Here is a 7,484-nt window from a genome sequence, read left to right on the forward strand (position 1 = left end):
CCCAAAATCCTGACTGACATGTAGGTTTGCTTTTTCCCTTTCCAAACTATGGGCTAAGCACTAAAAATAAAGTGAAATAGCACTCAGGTGCTAAACAGATTATGACTCACAGCTGGAGGCAAAGAAATTGCAACTCTATCCCAATTACACTAATTTAATTGGGTGTCAGAAAAATCCTGGATTCTCAACAGTAGTAGCCAAGGCATGGTTGTAGATACCTAACAGGCATGGGAGCCATTTCTATGTTTTGGGATTTTTTAATTTTTGTTTTAAAAGGGTCTTCTAATGCTGGGAGAAATGCCTGCCCACACATGAGTTCTTCCACCTGAAATTAGTATGTAACAATAATGATTCTGTAAGCAGCAAAGCAATGCCTTCATGTGGGAGGTGAACTCACAGCTGTCTGATCCTGCTGTTGCTGCTACTGCTGTTGGCAGAGGCTCTGTTCTAGAGGAGAGGGGGTCAGGATAAATCAAGTTTATCCCCTCCATCCTACAAGTCTCTGATGCTGAAACCAACCCCTGGTATGAAGAACAATGGCTTTTTGCCAGGGTTTGCCTTGGGCAGAGGTACATTGATGCTTTCTTTTACTATTCAGAAAATGAGAATGACAACATGAGGCAGGGTCCCAGCACCCAAAGCTGGCGTGCTTGCACATGCTGGGGAGCTCATGTGTCGATCCCCAGCTCATCCCACAGAGTCTGCAGTGGGTGGTGAGTCTTGTTAAAATCCCAAAGGGGCTGTGAGGACCTTTAAATCTGCTCAGCATGGAGGAGTTCTGGGGTGGTGTGGTCAGAACTGGCAGCATGTAACCCCGCTGGCCTGGGGAGCCAGGGAGCAGAGAGCTGAAGGTAGGATGCACCCTCCTGCTGGGTGGAAGAAAAGGGAATTACTTCCTCCCTGGGAATACCCTCCTGAGGCTTTTTCCTTCCTCTTTGGTAAAGATGAAAGAAACACGGTCCACCTCCTGTGCTGAAGAGTTCCCATTCCTCTCCAGCCTTCCTCTGCCTCTCCTTCCGCTCGGCCTCCTGAAATCAAAGAGCCACTGTCAAGAGGAGTCAATAAGTAAAGAGCAAAGGCTGTGGTGAAGAGGACTGTGCTTTTGGAGAGCACCTGGACCAAAGCTGTTGGAGGGATCAACCGGGAGCTGTGACAGCAGCCCACGAGCAACCACCTTCTGATCCAGCACCCCTCCTTTCTGACCACCTCCCCATTATGAGACGTGACCTGGGGAACCCCCACTAGTGTCACCGGCCTTGGACTTGAGCAGGCAGTGTGTTTAAGGGATTTCCTCTCAAAATATAATAGGCAAAGGTTGCTCTGGCCACACACACAATGAGTTTAGCACCAGGGGAGTGTGTTTCTCTTTGCCTTTGGTTCCCGCAGATTGAGGCTCCTCATCGCCTGCAACAGCATGGCTGTGCCACTGCCTTGTAGCTGCAGTGTCCTTTTAAACAGTCTCTTCTCTGTGATCTGCACATCCAAGGGAAGCCTTGTCTCACCAGTCGAAGTTGCAGCCTTGTGGTGTGACAATTTCTATTGTGCCAGATGCTTCTTCTTCAGCTTGGGATTGGGCTGCTGTGAAAGGGAGCAGTCTGAAACACATTAATTCTTTTAGAATATAAATAGCAGCAATCAAACTTTCCATATGGCCGTCTAAGGGGAATAAATAGCTTCGGGCCAAATATTTTTAAAACCCTGAAAACAAGAATTACTTTAAAATAATAATAATAATAATAATAATAATAATAATAATAATAATAATAATAACAATAATAATAATAAAACCCCCATGATACAGCTAATGCAGAGATTCTGCTAACAAATTATTTGTAAAGGGCCTGTCAATATAGAAGCAGAATTATAGAAATGAAAGCTCTTGGAGACCTATGAATCCATCTCTCCCCGGAGCTGCGGGAGTGGCGGGGCCGGGCGGCGGCGGCCCCGGGCCGGGGGGGACGGAAGGTGGCAGTGCAGCACAACGAGAGCCGAATGTGCCTGCCTAGATAAAGTACCGCACTTATCATTTGTTTATCATTCCCGAGGTCCAGGCTAACAAGTTTAACCATATAAAGAAAATACCTCTTCGGGGTTTTGTGGGTTTTTTGATGTTTTTTTTTAGTTTTGTTTTGTTTGGTTGGTTGGTTGGTTGGTTTGGTTTGATTTTTTTTAATGCATAGATCAAGCTAAAATTAAGGGGAAAGCAAGCAAATCATTTAAGAAAGCAAGAGTGAGATATACAAATAGGGATGTGGTCTGGTTTACACACGCATACGAAACCTAAACAAATGTGGAACCTTTTGTCGAGACAAGCAAAAAACCTAAGAATTACAACGTATTGTCACAGTCACTTCTCTACTCATATAGTATTTTTTCTAAACACCTATGGTAAAAAAAGATTCTAAAAAGAGGAGTAAAGATTTCCTGTAGGTTAAATTCATATTGATATATTGCTTTCAGGTATGTAGTTATTTTCAAACCTTATTCTATGTTTTCCTCCAAATACTATGTTACAGCATCCTTATCTTTACTTTCACAAATAAAGGACAGTAGACATTCAGAGTAACGAAGAAAAACACTCTTGACTCCGTTTACTTCCCACTGAGAGGCAATTGAATACAAGACCTACCAGAAAGAAAACGATTTTTCATTAGTTTTTAAATTCCTAAAACTGAAATAACTCCAGTATTCAAAAAAATCCTTATCCTTTACCAAAAACAGAACAAATGAAATCCAGCTTTTGCTTTGTGCTTCATTTACAGCATTCAATATTCATAAAAACTGCTTTAAAAAAATACCTGAGAGAGATTAACTTTCTAAACTTAAAACCATGTATATATATATATATATATATATATATATGTAATAATTATCTTCCCACATTTTCCATAGTTTGATCTACGAGATATCATGAGGATAATAATTTAGGGTCTGATCCCATTAGTCTTTCCTCAGAGAAATACTTTTCTTCAACATATTTTTTTCCTGGGCCTGAGGTATTTACCAGGCTGAGTATTCCAGGAACAGAGTCATTGGGGTCAGAGTCAGCGTCCCTTGAGCACTGAGCCCACTGTCTTGGGGGTGTCTCTGAATCCAGCCCAGCATTACAAGCTGGTTTCTGCACTCCCTGCTCAAATAAGGCTCCATCAAAGACATTTCAGTTTCCTTTACAGCACCCATGGCCTGAGAAAAGGGAATGGAACCACTCCTGTCACTGGGGCAAATGCTGGAGTGAATGCTCCTGGCTTCCCTGACTTGCCTCAGAAGCCTCTGCACTGAGTCACCCAGGAGCTGGATCCTAGTTCATAAAAAAATACACAGCACAGCTTAGCATTAAAGATACCTCCTCCCCCCCTCCAAACATTTAAATTAAAAAGGGCAAGTATTAAACATAGCTTTTAAAGGAAATTATAAGCTTACATAAAAAAATGCTTCACGTAGAGGGGGAAAAAAGAGAAAGGTCTTAAGTATGAATGTTTCTCCGAAGCTTTAAATAAAAAGCTCCTGCTTTAGAAATTGTACCCTTTTAGTTGAAGATGTTGTTTGTTTTATGCTTTTTTTACACAGTTTTGTAGAAATATACAGGCTGCAGAAGGGAGGAGAAAGCATCAAGAAATATCATGAGTGTGTAAGGTGGAGGGGGGGAAGGGAAGACTGACAATAAAATAGATCCCTCACTAAATGCATATTCTTCTATTTATGTATTTGATAATGAGACAGAAATGCCCCTGGCACTCTGTAAACAACAGCTCCATAACCAGGAGGGAAGGGCAGAATAATGCATAGCTACATTTCAGATCATAAACTATTTCAAGCATTATTAACATGCCAGCCTTTTAGATTATTGGGGATTTCCATTTTATTTTAAGGTAATGTTTACCATTCTTAAGCAATTTTGCTGCCTTACCTATTTGCTGTTTTTGCAGATTTACAGAAGATTACTCCTTGAGAAGCTGCTCTCCTACCAGAAGTTCCCTAGAAGAAAACTGATAGTTGATTTAACTCTAATACCCATAAAAAACTTTTAGCTTTGTATCTATAGAGTAATATGTTTATATAAACATATTTTACTCTATAAAGCTAAATTTAGGGGTTATTCACCACGATGAGTTGGCAGTGCAATCCAGAGCTCCCCATAAGTTTCAGAAAAGGAGATAAGAAAAGCTCACATCCATAATAAAAATACATTTTTTAATTTGCTTTTAAAGATGCTTTTTACATTTTAAAATAACATTCTCTCATGATAACAAAAAATGTTTGAGCGTAATGTTTGCAGTGTCAGGTGGTATAACTCTATCGTATGACTTAAAATTAAACAATATAATTACCACTTGGCAACCGATATTTAAAGATGTAGTAACTATTTCTTCAGACGTTATTTAGACTATATTTAAAAATAGGAACAAAAGCTATATTTTTCCTGTACATTCATTTCAAAACTTTGAAGCTGTAGTTTTTCCTTTTTTTCTTTTTTTTTTTTTTTTTTTGTTTTTAGAAGACAAAACCCAAACTATTTTTGTTTGAGAAAATTGGGTTCGCGATAGCTTGAAAAACAGGCTTTTCTACAGCTGTTCAAGATTCCTGCTGCACTGAGATGGTGAGTGGAGGGCTGCAGGAAAAGGTGGAATATCTTTGGTTGGATTTTATAACAGTTTCTTCCTAGGTTCTGTTCACTGGATGTGGAGATGAGAGCCAGGGACGACAGCTCACAGTTTGGAACAAGCATTTCTTCAGTCATCCGATTCAGGGTGTTTAACAGTTTCTAAAATTAACACCAACAACTATAAAAAAAACACTCACTTGTATTACATGATGCATATAGGCATCTGGTTTCTTTGAATGTGGCTCATTACCAAAATTTACCACAGCTTTATCTTGGTTCTCTGTTTATTCCATTAATTAACCAGGTCATCATTATCCATTAGTTACAACTATTTTTTCCAGGATTATGGATATGTTGAATTTTAACATATTTATTTTTAGAACACCATCACATCTATGGAAGAAAGATAAGCAGGATATGGGATTTCTCCATGTAACTGCAATCCTTTTCTGAAGCTCAGGCTACAGAAAACAAAGGCATTATATTTCCATGAATCTAGTACAACCAAACTAGGAATCAGAAAGGTATTAACTTCAAAATATCTGCATGAATTTTGAAAGTATTTTTCAACTGGATGTGTAGATATGCCTGTTCTTCTGTTTTCTTGGTTACTTTTATGTTTATTTAAGTCATCAGGGGTTTTTCTCTCTCTTTAATAAAATATAATTTTTCTCATTCATTTCTGTGCAATTTAATTTTGTTAAAATAAAATAATACAAATTCTTCACTGTAGGTGAGAGACAGAACTTTTTCTCCCCCCATTTCTGAAGCCATTTCAATCTATAAATCATATCAATAAGCAGAGCAAAAGCCAGCAGAGAGAGAGTCCCCGGCAGCAAAGGCAGCGCTCCGACCCTGTCTCCCTCCCCGGTGCGCACGCAGACTCCAGCCCCAGCACAACTCCCCAAGCTAAAACCACATTACTCCTAATGCCCATCTCACATGGTAATTTGGGATAGTCAAGCTGCTAAAAACATCTCATTAGGGGCTGAGAGGGAAACAATTTTTATAGAGGGTACAAAAAAAAGACAATAAAGGGACATTCTTACAATTCTTCTAGATGCTTGAAGACAGAGACATTTTTGTTTTATTTTGTTAAGCCTTTCTGCAATGTTCAGAATTTTCCAGCCCAAGCAAATTATTTTATTTCTATTTTATATTTTTACTGCCTCACTGTGCCTATAAATGTTGAGTTTCAGGGATTCCATTAAAATAAAAATATCAGCCAGAGACATCAGCACTATGGAAGTTTTGCAAATAGTGGATTATAATCTTCTGATGCAGATATTAAAATCAGGCAAGTTAAATTATGTCAAACAATACCACTTGCATGCTAACTTACCTAATGGGAAAGACTTAGTCCACTCACACTCGGCTCAAGAAACTTCTCATGGTAAGTGCAGTGAGGAATAACCAACACTGAGTAATTTATATAACTGATATCTCTTCTCCCTACTAATAGTTAGCACATGTATGCCAAGCTTGTATGAAGCATTGTTATCTTGTAAAACACCGTGTCGCTATCAGCTTTTCAGTGAGTGTGTGAATCATAAGGCTGTGTTAGCATGAATGCATTTAATTGTGTGAAGAGGGTATTTCCCTGCATTTGCTTAAACCTTCAAAAAACAACCATTTGCTTGTCAATTGTTGCTCAAGATCGTGCTAAGGAACAAACAGTGAGCAGGGGCAGAGGAGAGGAGCATTGCAGGGAAAGGGTCTGGGGGTGGGTTCAATGGTAAAACTCAAGAAAAATGCAGACAGAGTTTTCTTTTGGTTTAACTTCTCATTCCCCACAGTGCTCTACTCATTTTATATTTCTGATCTGAGGCCAGAGGCCAGTGAAGCCTTTGAGCCACGGGTGGGCAGAAGGTGTTCCTCCTGGTCAACCAACACAACATTTCAGCCTGGCCGGGTTGTGAAGCCAGAGTACTCTGTTGGAGCCAAAAGAGATGGACTTTGTGCCAACAGGCCCCCCTGGGTCACTACAGGGTGTCCATGGCACCCAGCCCTACAAGATGGGCACCTACAAGCAACTTTGCTCCTGGGACTTTCATAGCTCACACAGCATTCAGGGCCCCTCACTCCTCTGCTCATCCCCAGAGCCGTGACAAGGACGACACACAGTCCCCATGTCACTCCCAGCAGGACTTGTCCCTCCACAGGGACGCTGTGCTGATGGGTCAGGACACAGCAAAGCCCATGCCAAACCCAGAGCACATCCTCCCTCCCCTTGATCCAGGGAAGGGAGGGAAATGGGATGACTGCGTGTTGAGCCAGGAAGAGAAACCTGGACTCCCGCAGCCACTGTCTCGCATGTGCCAAGTGAGGGAAGCTTTTCCCCTTTTCATTACATGAGTTTCTTAATAAAAACTGAAAGAGCTTTTTTTTTCAGAAAATGAACCCCAGGGGCCCAATCAGTGAAATACATTAACCTTTCAACTGTCAGCCCCCCTCCCTTGAAATTAAGCAATACCAGCCCTTGAAACAGCTAAATTACCTTCTTATTTTTTAATTGTGTAATGATGGTCCAACAAAAAAGGAGCAACTCAGGGCTAGTAAATATTCAATGAAGAAATTTATTGTAGTTCTTATAAAGGGAATACCCACAGCTTTCTTCACGTGGACTTAAATCAGGCAGAAACTGGAGCGATAGGCATAAAATGAAATAATGGATGCACCATTTCTAGTGGGATTTACATCACCATTTGGTCTAATTATTCCTGATATTTCACCCATCATATTAGAAGCTTCTTCAGGGAAAGAAATAACAGTTTGTCTCCTTGAGAACAAAGAACAAAGTGTCTCTTTGCTCTCAAGAAACTCAGCTATCATTATGAAGAGAAAGAATCTGTCCATTATGAAGAAATCCCACTAGAAATCT

The 7,484-nt window shown here is 40.2% G+C and overlaps 1 long non-coding RNA gene across 1 annotated transcript; it reads right to left on the reverse strand.

Annotated features, from left to right (window-relative positions):
• Positions 1-585: 585 nt before the first annotated feature.
• On the reverse strand, positions 586-4,195 carry LOC108510150. Its single transcript, XR_001878751.1, has 4 exons — positions 4,102-4,195; positions 3,908-3,975; positions 2,481-2,625; positions 586-1,595 (listed from the first exon to the last, which is right to left on the reverse strand). It is a non-coding gene; the product is annotated as an uncharacterized LOC108510150 (long non-coding RNA).
• Positions 4,196-7,484: the final 3,289 nt, after the last annotated feature.

The sequence above is a fragment of the Lepidothrix coronata genome, unplaced genomic scaffold, assembly GCF_001604755.1.
Source record: "Lepidothrix coronata isolate B3197 unplaced genomic scaffold, Lepidothrix_coronata-1.0 Scaffold8, whole genome shotgun sequence".
In the NCBI taxonomy this organism is placed as follows: Eukaryota; Metazoa; Chordata; class Aves; order Passeriformes; family Pipridae; genus Lepidothrix; species Lepidothrix coronata.